This window comes from Enhydra lutris, unplaced genomic scaffold (genome assembly GCF_002288905.1).
Source record: "Enhydra lutris kenyoni isolate GAN:26980312 unplaced genomic scaffold, ASM228890v2 scaffoldscaffold3, whole genome shotgun sequence".
In the NCBI taxonomy this organism is placed as follows: Eukaryota; Metazoa; Chordata; class Mammalia; order Carnivora; family Mustelidae; genus Enhydra; species Enhydra lutris.
The window spans coordinates 32,902,160-32,921,079 of NW_019154087.1; the positions used below are offsets into that span (position 1 = coordinate 32,902,160).

The 18,920-nt window shown below is 35.0% G+C and overlaps 1 pseudogene; it reads right to left on the reverse strand.

Moving 5' to 3' along the window:
- LOC111152755 overlaps positions 1-16,514 on the reverse strand; it is a 122,500-nt pseudogene extending 105,986 nt beyond the window's left edge.
- Between the last annotated feature and the right edge of the window lie 2,406 nt (positions 16,515-18,920).

The following is an 18,920-nucleotide window of genomic DNA, read 5'->3' on the forward strand; positions in this document are numbered from 1 at the left end:
TTTCCTTTTCTTTCTACTTATAAAATATTTGGAATTTTCTTTGTTCTACTTCTCAAATTACTAGAATAGGGTTTTTGCCTATAGTATTTGAAAATGTTAGTGGTGTCAAGTACTCTGACCTGATGATACCAGAATATGAAATTACTGGCTATTATAAATGATAGATTCTGGAGTTATTTCAAATCACAACAGGCTAGTGAATGAGCTTGTGCTTTTAGATCTTTCTCCAAGCAGACAACAAGTGTATATATTAATATCAAGCCAGTTTTTCCTTGGCACCTGGGTATTTATTCTACCCAGGAATCTCTAATATTGATTACAAGTCATATGAAGTTAGACTGATGTGTTTCTTTCCACTTTCTTTCCGAAAATTCCAAAAAATTAGGCCAGAAACTCAAGGTGAATGGAGGAAGCTCATTATAATACCCTTCTTTTGGGCATTCATTTCACTTTAGTTAAGTAATTGAATATATTAGGCAGGTGAAAGTACACAGTGTGATGCATGTGTGCACATCCTTGGGCTCAGTCGATGTGAAATTACAAGAGCAGTTTAGAAGGAAGATTTCTGGCAGAATCATATGAGCCTAACTATGCTATAGTCTTTTTTCCCCCTCTTTTTCCTGTTTCTTTTTTTTTTTTTTAATTTCTTTTTAGCATAACAGAATTCATTGTTTTTGCACCACACCCAGTGCTTCATACAATACGTGCCCTCCTTAATACCCACCACCTGGCTCCCCCAACCTCCCACCCCCACGCCCCTTCAAAACCCTCAGGTTGTTTTTCAGAGTCCATAGTCTCTCATGGTTCACCTCCCCTTCTAATTTCCCTCAACTCCCTTCTCCTCTCCATCTCCCCATGTCCTCCATGTTATTTGTTATGCTCCGCAAATAAATGAAACCATATGATAATTGACTCTCTCTGCTTGACTTATTTCACTCAGCATAATCTCTTCCAGTCCCGTCCATGTTGCTACAAAAGTTGGGTATTCATCCTTTCTGATGGAGGCATAATACTCCATAGTGTATTTGGACCACATCTTCCTTATCCATTCATCTGTTGAAGGGCATCTTGGTTCTTTCCACAGTTTGGCGACCGTGGCCATTTCTAATAAACATTGGGGTACAGATGGCCCTTCTTTTCACTACATCTGTATCTTTGGGGTAAATACCCAGTAGTGCAATGGCAGGGTCATAGGGAAGCTCTATTTTTAATTTCTTGAGGAATCTCCACACTGTTCTCCAAAGTGGCTGCACCAACTTGCATTCCCACCAACAGTGTAAAAGGGTTCCCCTTTCTCCACATCCTCTCCAGCACACTTTGTTTTCTGTCTTGCTAATTTTGGCCATCTTTACAGCCTTTCAGTAACACCAAGAAAGCACTCATCCATCTAAACCTTGACTTCAGTTCTTAATTGAAATGGAAATGCAACGGGTGCTGATGGATTGTTTTTGTTTGTTTGTTTTTATTTGAGAAAGAGAGAATCTTAAGCAGGCTCCATGCCCAGCACTGAAGCAGATGTGGGGCTTAATCTTACAACCCTGAGATCATGACCAGAGCCAAAATCAAGAGTCAGTCGCTTAACTGACTGAGCCATGCAGGTGACCCAGATTGTGATGGACAGTTAAGTCTAACATACTTTAAAATGATAGGTTATCAAATAGTCAAATTCAGTCCTATTCAGTTAATAGAACCATATTAGAATAATAGCATATTGTATTTTGTGAATTCTTAATGAATCAATGAAAACTTCATAAAAAGTTAATACTCATCCATTGGTAATTAAGATAAACTGTCCTGTTGTAACTGGGGCACAATTTCATAATATCAACTATTTGAGTAAAAGTATATATACACTCTTTGATGTGCTGCAGACCACAGTCTGGAGCCATTTATAGACTTGACCAAGTTACTAAAACTCAATATGCCTTAGTGATCTCATATTTTATATATAAAAATAATACTAATAAAATAAAATAAATAAAATAAAAATTAAATAAAATAATAATAATAATAATAATTGGAAATAATACATGGAAAATGCTTAGAAGAGTACCTTGGACATATGGGTATTAACTATTAATATTCAGCAACTCCACTTTTAGTAAGAAAATGATAAAGGACGTACACAAACATTTTGCTGCAAGGATATTTAATCTAACAATATTTGATATAGAGGGAAAATACTAATAATTGTCACATAATAAGATTGGGGTTTGAATGATTAAGCTAGATCTTTAAGATGGAACTTCATACAGCCATGTAAAATGGCATAATAGAAATGCATTTATTTATATGAAATATACTGGTTTTACATGAGATCAATTAGATAAAGACTATATATGAACTATTATTTTATTAAATTTTAAAATAAATTCATACAGATATCCTAAAAATTCTGATGGTGCAAACATAATGTTGAGATTGGATATCGCAATGGGTGCCTGGGTGGTTCAGTCGGTTAAGCATCTGCCTTCAGCTCACGCTTCGGCTCAGGTCATGATCCCAGGGTCCCGGGATCAAGCCCCATGTTGGGCTCCCTGCTCAGCAGGGAGTCCATTTCTCCCTCTCCCTATGCCCTTTTCCCCTGCTCCCACTAATGCGAGCTAGCTCTCTCTCTCTCTCCCTCCCTTTCTCTCTCTCAAATAAATAAATAAAATCTTAAAGAAAAAGACTGGATATTTCAGAATGTAGCTGTATGGATAATTTTATCCTTTTCATTTGATCATATTGCTTTCTGGATGTTTTCAGAGAAACAGGATTTTTTTGAGAAAAAAATTAATCGTAAAGCTTAAAAACTCCTACAAATTGTATAGGACACCAATTTCTACTCTACAAAGTGATCTTGTAAAGTTAAACTTCTAAATAGGACTTTTTTATATATAAATGAGGTACATCCAGCAAAATTTGTGCTATTTCTGTGTGAGAGCAAAGCTTTTCACAGAAGTCTTCAGTTTTTAAAAGTAATAAATGTAAAACTCTCAAGGAGATATTGTCCACATTATTAGCCTAAGATGGTAATGAAAAATTATTGACCAACTACACATCTTGAAGCAATAAAAATGCCCCTCAAACATTACATTTAGCAATCTAGAAAAGCACAAACCTGATAAAGCCTTTAGCTGAGACTAATAAAAACAACCCCTATTATGTAGCTTATGGTGTTCAATAAGATACCCTTTTTTTAAATGGCAGAATGAGCAATGATTTTCAAGAATATTTGAACTACTCTTTTTTAAACTTATAGACATACATCTTTGATGATTAACTCCTGAATTTTTCATATATTCTTTTCAATACTGTAAGAGAATATTGTTTTACAAGAAATAGTTTTATTGCTTACGGAAAAATTTTGTGGTGTGTCTAGTACTGAGAACCTAAGCATACTTACATCACATTGCTAGAATACTTTGAAAAGGCAATTAATACTTCATGCAGTCAAAAGTGTACTTCACATTAGTTGTTTATAGAGAAGAAAATTGTAGCTTGCTTGAAAGTTAATGACAGAGAATGTCGTTAAAATAAATGATTTTACCTTGAAACACAAAAAGGAGAAGAAATCCATTTATGATTAATATATGTGAAATAATAAAACTTCCCAGCATGCACCTCAGAAAGTGCTAGTTGACATGATCTGTTATTTGCTTCACTTGTTATTTCCTTTATTCATTCATTCATCTCTTCATTCATTCATTTACTTAGCCCTGGCAAACTCTTGCCAGTTTAAAAACAAAAACAAAAACAACAACAACTCGGGGCGCCTGGGTGGCTCAGTGGGTTAAGCCTCTGCCTCAGACTCAGGTCATGATCTCAGGGTCCTGGAATCCACCCTTGCATCAGGCTCTCTGCTCAGCAGGGACCCCGCTTCCCCCTCTCTCTCTGCCTGCCCTTCTGCCTACTTGTGATCTGTCAAATAAATAAATAAAAATCTTTAAAAAAATAAAAAAACCTCAATTACAGGATCAGAAACTTATAACCTGTCACTCAGAATTGCTACCTAATCTTCAGAGTACAGATCTTGGCCGCAGATAAAGAGTACCAATGCTTTAGTTTCCTTAGAAACGAAATAAAACAAAGCCAATAAAAGGGATGGGGTGGTGATTAATTTAAAGAAAAATCTGACTTTGCTAAAGATGTAAATATCAGGTAATTTCTTGAAGTTTAAAACTTTTCCTAATCTTAGTTTCTTCCTTCCACATCCACACCGAATCCTAGTGTGACTGGCTAGCTGACAAATGCACATAATACTTTGAGTTGCCAAATACCTGGAAGCACATGTCAGGCATGATTATCAACAACCTATGCTGCACGCCAGTTTATCCCACAGGGGCCCCGGGATTCTGTCCATGTGGTTGGTCGGCAGTGCCAGCAAACCATGTGTAGCCCGCAAATAGAAGCTGAGCCCTCCTCAGATCTACATGCACGTTTCAGTACATGACTTTCTTTGTTGTTTGTTTATATACCTTATATTTCAGAAAGAAGTTTATATTTATCTAAGGAAAAAATAGAAAGATAAAGATGCCAGGTCTGGTCATATATCATTCTGGGACTAATTCCCAGAAACGATATACTGAAACTGAAAATCTGTTCCCAAAACAATAATTCCCAGAGAGCCAAATGGGCAAAAATCAGCTTGTTATTCATTCACATATTAAAAATAAAAAACAAATCATACTCATCCTTACTCATCTTTTAATAATTATCATCTAATACTTAATTGCCAACTCATTGTCTTCTTACCCAACCATAAGTCTTCATTCACGGAAGTACGAAACTCCGGAAAACCCTCCTGTGGATTAAGTGCTACTTTTTTTTTTTTTTTTAAAGATTTTATCTATTTATTTGATAGACAGAGGTTACAAGTAGGCAGAGAGGCAGGCAGAGAGAGAGGAAGCGAAGCAGGCTCCCTGCTGAGCAGAGAGCCAGATGCGATGTGGGGCTTGATCCCAAGATCCTGGGATCGTGACCTGAGCAGAAGGCAGAGGCTTTAACCCACTGAGCCACCCAGGCGCCCCTAAGTGCTACTTTTAATGAATAATTTATGAACTACTACCTTCTTCACGAAATTTTTAAAAATTGGATATATTGAATGTTTTCCTATCACCACTTACTCTTAGCTTTCAAGACTCCTATTTCACGTTTTGTTAAATTTGCAAATTATGTAAATACAATGGGTCTCACTTTATGGATTTACATTTGTAACAGTTTAATCTCTCAGTTACCAACATATTTGTAAATCCTCACTTATTAGAATTTCTGTTTTAATTTGCAAAGTGTGGAATCAAGAAGGTTGAAGTGGAAATAAATGAGTTGATTACTTCAGAAATGTTTACAACAGATATTTACTCTTTACTCGAGCACTAAGATATCTAATAAAGAATTGCTAAGCTTAAAAGTATCAGAGAAAGTAGAACAAATCAAAGCAAAAGCAACCAACCAATCTGCAATCTATCTATCTCACCTTATTATTACTGCTTTATTATTCTGTCAACTTAAATTTCTCTGCTCACATTCATGTAACTGACCTTGAGTTATTTACTTAACTTCTATTAGCTTCCAACCTTTCATTTCTTGAGTGGATTACTAATAAGAGTTGTTGGAAGACTAAATTAGACAGGGCAAGTGAAGCTTTAATAAATGCTGGTCAATATCTTTTATTTCTCTTCTTCATCTCTACCCTTACCCCTCTTGCTAGAGCATGCAAAGCATGCTCATACAATTGAGTGTGGGTTTTGTAAATCTAGGTTTGTTCACTCTTCCGCATATTTATTCATTCTTATTACTGGTCAGTCAATGGGGCTGTAATTAACATACAGCCAAATAATAAAGAGCTCTAGTTTTAAAATTGTTGCTTATTAATTGATAAAATTCAAAATTTCTCTTTTATGAAATTCAGTAGTCTGCTTTTTTGCTCGGTTTTTTCCCTTGGTATCCCGCTTACCGTGTGACTAACTGCAAATAATCAGATGGACTTTGTCTGAACATAAACAACTTCAAATGCTTCTCTCTACGGCTTCAAAGTTTCTAGCACCTGGGGGAAATGATACATTGAAAAGATAATAAAGTTTCTATTATTTATCTAAATGATGTGAAAGGTGCCTATAAGGGAAACTGAGTTATTAAAGTTGTTCTATAACTGTAAAGGACAACTCGTAGTCGAAAGGCTAGGATTATGTATTTTTTTCTCAAACAAAAGTCTAGATACTATACACTGGTTAATTCAACATACTAATAATAAAAATAAATAAATAAATAAACCCGTCAGTTGCTTCTAAAAAATAATAAAAAAAGATTGCTATACAAAACAATAAATAATCAAACAAAGAAACTATGATTTTTAGATGGTAATGATATGTGAACATAGGTCCATCAGTTGTAAATAATGTACCACTCTGAGGGCAGATGTTGATAACTGGGCAGTTTATGCAAGTGTATATGAAATATCTCTGTAACTTTCAGTTTTGCAGTGAACCTAAAGCTTCTGTTAAAAAAAAAAAAAAAGGCTTAGAAAAAAGTCTAGACTTAATTAAAACCATACAAGTCAATTAAAAGAAAATGTCAATAATAATATAATTTCAACCCTCACTCAATATCACATTTTCTCCTAAGATAAATGGAATGGGATTAAGAATGGGATCCTAAAAAAAAAAAAAAGAAAAAGAAAAAGAAAAGAATGGTCATGGGCTCCTAACTACAGCTGTGTGACTCTGGAGAAGTTACTGAAACTTCTTGACTAGTTTCTGTGTCTACAATTTGGGGTAAGAACAACAGATCATGCTTGATTTTATCATTATCAATTAAAATAATATTTAAGTATTTGGAAGATTATCAATATGCAATAAATGTTAAATGTCTATAAGGAAAAATACAGGAATAAAATGAAGAAAATAATCTAGTTTCATGAAATTAAAGGAAATGATGTAGTTATATAATTATTCAAACACTTAAAAATGCTTCAGGAAATGGTCTGCCAAAATTTCCATCTGTTTGTTCGTTTAATATTAAATTAATAGCCCAAAATTTTAAGAAACAATTTTTATTGAATGTATGCTGTGTTTGAAGCACATATAATATTGCTTGATTTTTCATGTAGAATGTCAAAAATTTACCTGTTGAGATTCCAAAAAAAATCATTGCACTCTTGAGCATGGGATATACCCTTCTTAATCTGAATGTAGAGGTTTAAGATATTAATGATTATGTAGATAATTGACAATTCCAAGATAAATATTAACTTGCTGAATTATTATGATCATTTTGGGATTTTTCCAAATAGCCCTTTTTATTCTACATTTATAACATCATGTCAAGGGTTGGAACCTAAAAGTAAAAGGGGAATATCTACATGAATGACTAATTACTCAATAATGTATCAAAAAAATCTTAGTCTAATCATCACCCATTGCTTGTAAGGTGAGTATATGTTGCCTTATGAAAAATTAAAATAGAAATAGTAATTAGAAAGCTAATTTCTGAATAAAACTGTTAAAACTCTGATCACGTTTTGAAAAAGAAAATCCATCTCTCACAGTCCTCGATGTTAATTATATCTTCTTTGTTTTAAATTTGATATTGAACAAAGAAAAAGAGGAAAAATTAAAAAAACAAATTTCAAGTGACATTCAACAGACTTCCTATGAACCTTGCTAAAATCATAAAAGGTCAAGCTTTATCATTTTATTGGACTAGAGAGTCCAAGATGTATTTTGTCATACAACTGCATTGTAAAAAAAATGGCATAATAATTATTATTTCTACAACTCATGTTGGATTTTGGAGCATCGCGATTATTGAAATGTTTTCACATGGGTTTATTTCACCTATCAAATGACAGTGAAACTATAAGCTCATTTAAGCCAAAAATAATAGGTAATACTATTTATATGCTACCCACTCTCAACCCCATCCCAGTTTCTGTCTTACTACTAAATCATCATTGAGCTGTTTTTCCTATTTGAACTATCAGATGTTACATCACTTAACTGTACTAATTACTTAGCTATTCAGCTATGTAGAATGGGATTTGACCAAACTACATTAAACAAATGACAAGAGAGGAATTCAATAACCTTAGAGGCCCCATTCCTCCACTTTTGATAATGGGCAAGAAAGTAAGAAGCCCTTCTGTAGGTCTCAGGCATCTCACTGAAGAACTGGCTGATAACAGATAACTCCACTCTCCGGGCGCAGCCTTTTCATTAGAACCTTTTTTCTCTTACCGAGAAAGTTCTTATGCACCTCAGTTGTGATGTTCTCTGCCTGCTGGTTTTCTGCTTGTCTGTTTGTTTTGTTTTGTTTGTTTTGTTTTGTTTTGTTTTGTTTTGTTAGGAAGTGCCCTCACCTGGAGATTTTTCTGTGATGCACCCAGTCCTGCCATAGCTGATCTCAATCTCCTCTGGCGCTAGATCTTATAGATATTGTGGTCTGATAGTTCTCTGCCTGTAAGTTTTCCCTCAGTAAACCCTATATTACATTTACACCACATCAAGGTAGTAGGTAGTGCTATGTGCATCTGGGTCTTATCTGGGTGACGAGGGATATAGAGGACTATTTAAGTTTAGTATGAGAGAACATCTCACATTTCTTAAATGGTAGAAAGAAAAGGGACAAAGTCTTAAATATATAATACCTGTATATAATCTGTTTTTTAGAGACTTTGGGATAGAGAGAGTGATTTGATGGAGTAAAGGACACCCTGAGGAATGTCTTCAAAACATGGAAATGTATTTTTATGGAGAATATACTAAAAGTTTTTTGGAATCGGTTGGATTGATGTCTTAAAATTAAGAAAGTAACATTGAACATAGAAATAGGAGTAAAACCCAATAATTCAGACAGAATGTTAATATATTACCAGAAGTCCTTCAAGAGTTTTCTTTCCTTTTTTTTTTTTTTTTAATATTTTGTAGGGTATGCTATCAGCACACTTTTGTAACCTTTCCACTAAATATATTATAAACATGTTTATCTTTTCCTTATAAACATCATTTATAAAGTAAACATTGTTTCATCACATAGAGAATACTTAGCATAAAGTTTATTTTTTAAAAGTTTTAGTATAGTCTATCACAGTCACTAATTATTGGCATTTCAAGCTATAGAATAATTGGCAAAAAATCTCACTTTATTTCCTATTCCTCATACCATTTATTTAAGTGAACCACATCTAAGGGAGAAAATAGGCTGGTTTGAGAGATGCCTGTAACTATCTCTGCAATGGGTATTTACACGGGAAAACATAATAATTTAGCTTTTCAACAAAAGGAAATATTTCTTTTTGATGGCTGGAGTTTGTCTTTTGAGACGAAATGCCACTGCATTACTGCAGTCTGGACATCTATGGATCTCTGACAAGGAATAGACAGTCTCACTTAATGTTACAGATCTCTTGTGATTGTCAACACTACAGCTCTCATATAAAAATTGAATAAATCTCCCCATCATTTTAGGTTACATTACAGACTGATTTTTGAGATCAGAACTTGAAAGAATATATGAGCTGTTTGATGAATCTCTTTCAAAGGCAGTGATGAAATCCAAATCCCCTCATAGGACATTCAAAGACCTTCAAGATATCATCCCATGGTCAATCTCATTCATGTTTTTCAGGAGAATTATTATTATTATTATCATTATTAATGATTTTCAAGCAGGTCAGGAAAGGGTGATAAACACAGAAAAACATTCCCTCTCATTCTATTATTCAAGGAAGAGTTCTTCTATAATGCATGCCAAAAATAAAATAATTAGGTGTATGGTTGTCTGTAATCTAGGAGGAATGTAAGTATGTTATTTAGCATAGAGGTAATGGCAATCTGAAGCTTTTCAATTATATCCAAAATGCTGACACACCAATCCTGTTCCCTCATTCATATGACTAGATAGATTTGTGCCTGACTGAATTGCATGAAGGCATCTTCCTATGTCTGGAGAAATACACCTTCCATTAATGGCACAATACACAATCTATTGAAGTATTTTCTTGAGAACTAATAGCTATTTTTTTTTATGTACGTGTGTTTAGTAAATGATGCTATAAATGAACTCAGACCAAACCAATTATAAAACAGAAGAGAACATGAATCTGTCCTTTCTTAGGATTATATTATAAAAAAAAGTAAATGATGTCCAGTCATTTGCTAGCATCAATTGAATTTTATATAATGCCTGTCTCTCTGCTGAGGGTATATAATTTAAAGGTTTCTGTATGGAAAAAAAGTATTTCCAGGGAGCATTTTATTTTTTAAGTCTTCTTATTAATTTAAAAATAATTTCTTTCTTCTATCCTATGTCCTACAGAGTAGACAAATTTTCTTCTAGTGCTAATTTTCAATCACATTCATGTGAATTTCAGATTCACAATTATTGCTTTAGAACTAATCAATAAACAATAAAAGTTATTCTTGCTGTCTTCAAATCCAAGAGGGAAATTGTGAAGGTCAAACATAGTTGTGCTCTCTTAAGCATCCTCTCTCCCTCTCCCTCCCTATACTTTCCTCTCCCTTTCCCTTTCTCTCCCTCAACCTCTCCCTCTCTCATTCTCACACAGCTCTTACTCTCTTGGTAACTCTCATTAATGCCTCTAAATCATCAGTACACTCCGAGGCAGAGGAAAGAGAGATTCTTCCGTGTTAGGGAAAATATGATTGGCAGTAAGTGGGGAAGAGAGGATACAATTGCCTGAACCTACAATAATATTAAATCAGGGTCTTCCTCTTATTAAACTGATCTATAAAACTTCATCACCACAAGTTGTAAAAGTTGTAAAATGAAGCACCAAATCACAGGCAAGCTAGTGTTTCCATTTAAACAAACATACATTAACTAAGGGCAGAAATTTTGAAGTTTTTCTTTTTTTCAATTAATGGATTTCCTAAAGGGAAACTTCAATTAGTTGGAGTATATAGACAATTGATACTTTTTAATTTTCCCCTTAGAATAGGATCATGTTTTACTTTGGCAAAATGAATACAAAGATAAGCATTGCATGTGGATATTGTCAGAAATGGAACTAAAAACTGCCTTTGTGAGTATTAGATCAATAACTAATTTATACTGGCCAGAATAGATCCTGGTACATCTCTAAGAAGTACAAGTCATGAGGTTAGGATCTCTTTGTAAAAATTTTCATACTTTGTTAAAGTAAAATAATTTTTTTTCTTTTTTCTCTTTCTTTTCCAGCAAGGATGAATTCCTTTTTCCAAATGGCTTAAAATAAAAGAATATCCTAGATAACGTGTAAAGTAATGCTCAATTTACAAATTTAATTAGTTGTGAAACTATGATATGCATTTATATAATCATGTTCTTACACATTTCTTTGTTATGAAGTATGATATGTATTAGCCCACATGTATAAACAGCGGGTATTTTCTTTATTAATGCAAACTGCATTGTTTCTGGCACTAGATAATGTAGATTAAGGTGTGTATATGTATGTGTGTATTGTCTCTCCCTACGAAAATGTAAACACTTGAGAAAAGACATTTTTGGAAAATAAGATATTGGATAAAAGGATTTTTTCCCAAGTATATAAAAGAAAAAGGGATAAATATTTATAACTTACTCTTGACAACTCTTTTAGGCAAAATAAATTTCTTATTGAAGTTTCAGCACATTTTTTTGAAAGAGAGTAAATTGAGTAATATGGTAGAGATAGTTACCTAACTTTTGTTGAATTTTACAAATATTCTAAAAGTATTCTCCATCCTAAAGATCAAAATATGTTGAAATTATGCACTTTTAATCAATAGTTTTTTAAAAACATTGGCTAATATTCAAGATTTTTTATCAGCCTATTAAAATAAGACACAAGGAATTCTTTTTTTTTTAATTTTTTTATTTTTTATTAACATATAATGTATTATTAGCCCCAGGCGTACAGGTCTGTGAATCGCCAGGTTTACACACTTCACAGCACTCACCATAGCACATACCCTCCCCAATGTCCATAACCCAACCACACTCTCCCTATCCTCTCCCCTCCAGCAACCCTCAGTATGTTTTGTGAGATGAAGAGTCTCTTATGGTTTAAGACACAGGAATTCTTATCCTCTGTAACTTATATCCAGGTACTTATGTAAAATACTAAAATGTTTCCCCATAGAGTGGAGGAGGAAATCAGATAAGATCATTCCCACTCTCTTTTAGAATTGTCTCAAAACTTCTAACATTCTCCAATGCTGTCATCATCCTTCTATCTCAGAAACAGCATTCTTCAATCTTTTTTATGAACGAATCTTCAGCAATTTACTTAATTTCTCTCATCTTAGAAAATTTTTTTCATTTTTTTATTTAATGGATATATTGTCTTATCAGACTAAAGGCTCTAACAAGGGGATCCCCTCTCTTTTTCTCAACGTATACAAAATGGTGATGTTTAAGAAATATTTGGCAGGTTCTAAGGAGACTCCACACTTCCGACCAGCCAGTTCTCAGGAATAAGTTCCTTTCTGGAAGAGACACAAAGAAAGGCCTTTAGTCGAAGGATCATTTCTGAAGAGATCATTACTTTCTAAGTCAGATAAAGAAGAAGAAATAGTATTTCTTAATTCATAATTCAGTGCCTTGCTTAAGCCAGTTTCAGAGTAGGCATGAACACTCAAGGAGACCTCATAAAATTGTCAAAATATAATTTTCAAAAAGTTAAAAATATAACTCTCACACTGGTATAGGCTGGGTAGCAAAAAATTTTTAAATGATTGTACAAGTTTTCTCTTGCTGCTATAAAAAATTACCATAAATTTCATGGTTTAAAGCAATGGAAATTAATGATCTTATATTTCTGTTAGAACAGAAGTCCAGCATGGCAAGCAGGGCTGTGCTCCTTTTTGAAGGCTCTACGGGAGAATTCATTTCCTGCTTATTTAGATTGTTGGCGGAATTCAGTTTCTTGTGGTTACAGGACCGAGGTTCCTATTTGAGTTCCTGTTGCTGACTGTCAGCTGGGGACCACTCTTAACACCAAGAGGTTTCTCTTTTTGATTGCTTATAACCCTTTATCTCAGAACCAGCGATAGGCATTGAGGACTTGGACTGCGATATTTCTCTGCCACATTCTGTTGTCGAATCTAACTGACCACAGCCAGGAAGAGGTCTCTATTTTAGGAGTCACATGGTTGGGCCTGCCTAGATAATCCAGGATAATCTTCCCTTCTCAAATTCCATAATTTTAAAAGCAGCAACAAACTCTCTTTTGTCATGTAAGGTAACATATTCACAAATTACAAATTAATTTGAACATATTCACAAATTACAAATTAATATGAACCATCCCACACTTCTGACAACCAGGGATCTGTTCTCTGTATTTATTAGCTTATTTCTTTTTGTTTTCCTTTTCTTTTTTTACATTTCATATATAAGTGAGATCATAAGGTATTTGTCTTTCTCTGTTTGACTTATTTCACTTAGCATAATGCCCTTAATTTCTATCCATGTTGTTGCAAATGGCAAGATTTCATTCTTTTTATGGCAGAACAATATTCCAGTGTGTTGGAGCACCTTGATGGCTCAGTGGGTTAAGTCTCTGCTTTTGGCTCAGGTCATGATCTCAGGGTCCTGGGATCAAGCCCCGCATAGGGTTCTCTGCTCAGCGGGGAACCTGCTTCCTCCTCTCTCTCTGATTGCCTCTCTGCCTACTTGTGATCTTGGTCTGTTAAAATAAATAAATAAAATCTTTAAAATAAAAATATTTCAGTGTGTTGAGTGTGCGTCTGTGCATATACAACTTCATGAATATATCTCTATCTATCTATCTATCACATTTTCTTTATGCATTCATCCATCAATGGACACTTAAGTTGTCCATTTGACTTAAGTTGTTTCCATATCTTGACTATTATAAATAATGCTAATGTTATGATTAACATAGGGGTGTAAATATCTTCAAGTTAGTGTTTTCGTTTTCTTCATAAGAATACCCAGAAGTGGAGTCACTGGATTATATGGTAGTTGTATTTTTAAGTGTTTTGAGAAACCTTTATACTCTTTTCCATAGTGGCTGCACCAATTTACATTCCCACTAAGGGTGCACAAAAGGTTCCATTTTTTCCACATCATTGTCAACACTTATTTCTTGTCTTTTTGTTAATAGCCACTCTAACAGGTATGGGATGATATCTCATTGTGGATTTGATGTTCACCTCCCTCATGATTAGTGATACTGAGCACCTTTTCACTCTTTAATAAGTCAAATGCCACAATTCAGAATGAAATAGGGAGACACCTACAAAATCTATGGGGAAAAAAATGCTGGAAAAAATTTCCACAAATAAGACGTAGAACAGGTTAATGTATTATAGGGAATAAAATTGTAAGATCTAGATTTATCTCTTCTACTGGATGAAATTTATTTGAATTTTTAATAAATGGAAATTATTTGCTATATATCAATATTTATAAATATATAACTTTGTAGAATGTAGATTCTGGTCAACAGTAAGTAGGTCAAACAAAGGTATATAAGTAAGTCAAGCTTTATCATGCACATAGGATTTTTTTTTAACTTTTTTCCAAGCCTTGGATTTTCTTTCTTTTGACAAAGTGAATTATTACAAATTTCTTTGGAGTGGATCTTAAAATTAATATCCCAGATTAAGGAAAGGATGCAAAACAGGAATGCAGTTGTTTAACTTAACTATAGTCTACTTGATAAATTATCTGGAATAAAAATAGATACACATTGGGGTGCCAGGGTGTCTCCGTCAGTTGAATGTCTGATTCCTTTCAGCTCAGGTTGTGATCTCAGGGTCCTGGGATCTAGGCCTGCATTTAGCTTGTGCTCAGAGGGTAGTATACATCCTCTCTCTCTCTCTCTCTCTCTCTCTAAAATAAATAAATCTTTAAAAAATAGATATGCATTATATGCACAACTATATTATATATTTTATAATGTATTTTAACATATCCATGAGTACATATAAGTAGGAGTATTTATGTATTTCTGCATAGATAATAAATATATTTAGATCTGCATTTGCTATGTACTAAAGATTCTGCAAATAAAAAAAAAACAAAATCACTGCATGCAATTCACAGGAAATGTCTTTGTTAAGCTTCTTACATAAAACATTATCAGTGTGATCATCCTATAATTCTTTGCAATATCACTTTAATTCAACATGTATTTATGGAAATCTTACAACAAAATATAAATTATGGTAGCTACCATGGGTATTAGAAAAGAGCAACATATGGTCTCAGATCTCAAAGGACATGTAGTCTAATGGTTGAGGTGAGTAAATAAGCAAATAACTGATAGAATCTGAAAATTGGTCAAGAGAGGGATATATGAAATGCTATGGGAATGTAAACACCTAATTAAATAGTCTTCTGTCAGGGGAGAGTTTCAGGGGAAACTGAAGAACTGAAGATGCATTCGATTTCAATTTTGAGAGATAGGAAGTGATGGGACAGAGTTTCAGGAAGCATCCACCATCCAGGAGAGGCAGTAAGATTCCAATGTCATACCAGTGGAGGACAAGAGGGGTGAGGCAGTGAAGGTAGGTCAGAGCCTTGCTTTGCAGTCTGGTAGATGGAACTACACAAACATCAACTCTTTTCTTATTTACAGTGTGTCTTTTGGCAAGGTAGTTTTTCTAATCTTGAATAAATCATTTAACAATGTCTCTCTCAGACTATTGTCCTAGTACAGAGCCACTATAAATGTTAAGTTGCTGAAGGCCCTCATTCGCCATGACTAAAGCATAGGCCTCTTTCTATAAGCAATGGAAATTCATCAGAATTTTTTTTTTTTTTAAGATCATCATCACAACAGAGTAGAATATGGACTGCAACAACAAGAGGTCAGATCCAGCAAGGTCATACCGATTGTCCACGTACCCAGTGAAAAGGCTGAAAATAAGACAATGGGAATGGAGGGGAGGAGGCGGTTGCCAGGGAAGTTTGAAGGTACAGACGTGGCTGGAGTGCTAACATTGTTTCTGACTGACATAGGATAGAAGGGAAAAGGAGAGATCAAATATAATCGTAGGGTTCCTGGTTTAGACAATCTATTATTAGGGATATTATTAAAGAAAATGAGTAAAATGAGAAGCAAGTAGATCAATAAGGAAAAAAAATAAGTTTTTAAATACTTGTTAGGGTTAAATTTATGAAAGAAATTACTTCTATTACAATTATCATCTTCACGAATCTTATGTTCACTATTCTGATCAAAACTGTTCAGTCGTGAACTAGAAAGTGACTTATTTGTAAAGTATAATCTAACTCAAAGACGTAGATGTGTGTAGCCTCAAGAAGTTGTGATGTTTTGCTGTGTTTTGATCTATTTTTGCAGTTATAAAAGTCTTTCCTCGTAATGTCAAGCCTGTACCTTGTACCACAGAAAATGTTCCTTAAAGACTGTCTGACATGGACCAGCATACCTTGAAGAGAAGGAATTTGTCTTCTATTTGCCTGGAAATCTCCTCACAGTGCTTTGTTGCTCTGGTCACAGGAAGTGTTCGACACATATTATGGAACAAAGTCATCCCATAATCTTTAAATGCAGACATTTCTTAAACTCTTGTTGCTAATTAAGTTAATTAATTTCCAATTTGGTTGACAAGAGCAAATTCAAGAGACTTGGTGTTCAGAGGGGCCCTGGGAAATTCCATTTAAAGATTATAATCCATTCTGTCTCCAATATAAAACACAAAATAGGAAGGAGGAGGCCTGATCTAACCTTCCAGCCCGTTTGAGCCAGTCAGCTATAACTAATGAAGGTGTGCTTCTGGAAGCCCTGGACCCGTGCTGGAGGTGGGGCAGAAACAGCAGCCACCTGGTCCAAGGCTGCAGAGCGAGCAGAGAGCGGAGAAACATCTTCCCTGAGGTGGGACCGATAACACGCTGCGCTAATCACCTTTTTGCTCCTGCCTCGCTTACCCAGGCTTTTTCCTATGTCATCATTCTTCCACTCACAGCCTCCTGGTCCGGTTTTCCGCCGTGTACCCAACTCTAGACAGTTCATTCGCGGTGCATGGCAGGGAGAAAGTAGCTGAATGGTTCTCATTATCAACAGCAGCAGCTGTGTGTCGTGCTGAAAATATCCACAGCAAATTATTCGGAACACAAGGGAAAAGGAAGGAGAAAGGCGGAATGCTAAAAACCCCTGAGGTAATCCATGCAAAAGATAATAAAGAGGGAACAGTTTTCTGCCCCAGAGCAACCTCCAGAGGAGCTGGTGCCAGGCAGAGCCGTTGCTACAGAGTACTACAAATGTTCTGAAACTTCTCATACTAATTCTTACTCATTAGGCTAATTTCGTTTCATTTAAAACACCTGGAGAACGAATTTCAGTTTGCACAGATCTTTTTGAAAGTAAGTCATTTCAACAGAAATCAGTTATAAACGACCTTTTTTTTTTTTTAATTTAATAAAAGACTAACTTTTAAATCAAGATTGAGAAACACTCACCAGTGGGGCAGGGGTGTGTGTGGGGAAAGGGATACAAATAAACCATTCTTAAGGTCACCAAATGTATTTTAAAAATAAGTAAGGTGTAACACATGTAATTAAGGAATGATATCATCTTTTCTGAAAGTTAAATTAGATCTTTCCCATCTAAATTTATTTAAGAAAAATAATGTTTGGGGCCACCTGGGTGGCACAGTTGGTTAAGTGTCAGACTCTTGATTCCGGCTCAGGTCATGATCTCAGGGTCCTGAGATCAAGCCCCACATCCGGTTCTGCACTCAGTCCGGTATCTGCTTAAGACTCTCCCTCTGCCCCTCTCCCTGTGTGCTGTCTCTCAAATAAATAAATAATAATTTTTTTTTTTAAAGAGAAGGAATGCTTTATTCCCTAATATTGAACAACAAAAACATCAGACTAATGCAAACAATAGAAACTTTAAGATTATAATTAAATATGCATTATCATCAATTAAGTGTTAACATTTAATTAAATAATATGTTTCCATAAATATTTACTTGTACTGCAAAACCTAGCATCTTAAATTGTGCAAGCTGATGCCTCATTTAGTTTCCTGATGAAGGAGGAGGGTTGTGGGAAGCTCAGCAGCATGTGGGACATATAGGAATCAGGCTGAAATGATTATTACTTTTATTACAATTTTTCATTGAGACTTCTCCTTTCAGTGCCTCAGTGTTAACAATTCTACATATATAATGACGTTTTAAGACAGTAACGCCTGGGTGGCTCAGTCGGTTGAGCATCTGACTCTCCGTTTCGGCTCCGGTCTTGATCTCAGGGTTGTGAAATTGAGCCTTGCTTAGGGCTCTGTGCTCAGCCAGAAGAGAAAATTCTCCCCTTCTCCCCCTCACCCCACTCTCTTTCTTTCTCTCTCTCTCTCTCCAAAAAATGAATAAATTTAAAAGAAAAATATAACATAGATTTTTTTTTTTTTTTTGAAAGGGGGACTTCCTGAGGCCAAAGGTGGAAGCAGAGCACCAGAATAGCTTAAATGAACACTGGCTGCGAATATCTACCCTCGCTGGAGGAATTCTTCAGTGACGTGTGCAGGTGTCCTCCCAGGATTTCAGAGCCCATGTAGGCAAATGTAGTGGATCGATGCAGTAACATCCCCAGCTCATTCATGATTCCCTGTAACTAGATTCTCTAAACGTGCTTTTTGCACTCTGACTCTGGGCTCAGTCCTGTGATTTCTTTTAATATAAGAACAGTAGTAAAAATGTTGCCAACAGATAAAAAGTGCTTGTAAATTAGATCTTGCCCTGTTGCTTCTCTTGGAACCCTGTCACTATGTGGATAAGCTCCAGCTAGCCTGAACAGTAACAGTCCACCTGGAGAGAAGGCCCTGTTGTCCCTGTGGTCGCATCTGAGGCCATTATAAATTATCCAGCCTTTGCAGACCTACCTGCTGACCACAGATAGAGGAATGAGTGAAGGTGAGGTTAGTCAATTCCAGATCAGAGCAAACCAAAACAACAACACACAAA